The sequence below is a fragment of the Echinops telfairi genome, unplaced genomic scaffold (genome assembly GCF_000313985.2).
Source record: "Echinops telfairi isolate 266 unplaced genomic scaffold, ASM31398v2 ScPeMD7_31;HRSCAF=116, whole genome shotgun sequence".
Lineage (NCBI taxonomy): Eukaryota > Metazoa > Chordata > Mammalia > Afrosoricida > Tenrecidae > Echinops > Echinops telfairi.
Window position 1 is genome coordinate 17,164,126 of NW_022103928.1, and position 1,293 is coordinate 17,165,418.

The window sequence follows — 1,293 nt, forward strand, 5'->3', positions numbered from 1 at the left end:
CTAAACGATACAGTCCCATATCTAAGCCAAGAAAAAGCTTGACTATTTATAGCTGAAAGGACCTGGGTTCAATTCCAGGTCCATTCCTTATTAGCTGTGATACTTCAGGGAAAATACCTCAATTTTCTGAAACTCAATGTCTTTTTGTTTTCTAGATGAGTTTATTTGTATATTGTGGCATCCCACCCTCACTGCAGCGCATTGAGACAACCTGTGGGGAAGCATAAAGAAAATAAACCAAAAGATCACTTAGAGTTCTAAATCCTAATAGTAACCACTGCACCCATTTTGTGTATTAGACAATGACCTGACCAAATCCCAAACAGAACTCAGACCCACAACCTGCAGCAACCAGCCTGGGCCATCAAACTGCATAATCTGCTACTAATCTGACCAACAGTCAAGACTCAGACAAGAACATCCAGCTTTTCTGGTTTCACAATCCAAACCTGCTAGCAGCACAACCTTAGAAAGCCGTGTTTCCAGCTAGTCCTGCAGCTGCCCCAGGCCAGAATCTCCAGCCAGGGCGCCTCTGAAGCCTTCTTTCCCCTCTGCCTTCCGCAGTCTTTTCCAAACGCTTATTATGGTGGCTGACTCCCTTGCTATAGACTCTATGCAGGCGTCCTCAAACTACGGCCCACGGGCCACATGCGGCCCGCCGAGGACATTTATCTGGCCTGCCAGGTGTTTTTGCCCCAGTTGTTTTTTGACTTCAAAATAAGATATGTGCAGTGTGTATAGGAATTTATTCATAGTTTTTTAAAAAACTATAGTCCAGCCCTCCAACAGGTCTGAGAGACAGTGAACTGGCCTCCTGTTCAAAAAGTTTGAGGACCCCTGCATAGAGCAATGGTTCTCAACCTTCCTCATGCCGCGACCCTTTCATACAATTCCTCATGGTGTGGTGAGCCCCCAACCACCAAATTATTTTCATTGCTACTTCATCACTGTAATTTTGCTACTGTTATGAATCGGACGACCCCTGTGAAAGGGTCGTTGGACCCCCAAAGGGATCACGACCCACAGGTTGAGAACCGCTGCTCTTTAGCAGGTTCTGAATAAACAGCCTTTGCTTGTTCTCATCGAAGGAGCCTTCGTTAACTCCCTTGGTTGCCAACAGAAAGAACGGGCTCAGTGGCAACTGGTTCTAGTCTTGTATTTCTACAGCTACACACTATAGTTTCGATGATTGGTTCATACATACGTATGCACACACACAGACATGAACATTTGGATAGGACATCCTAGGTAGTACTTTGGTCTTTTATTTCCTTTATACTGTATGTCAGGAAC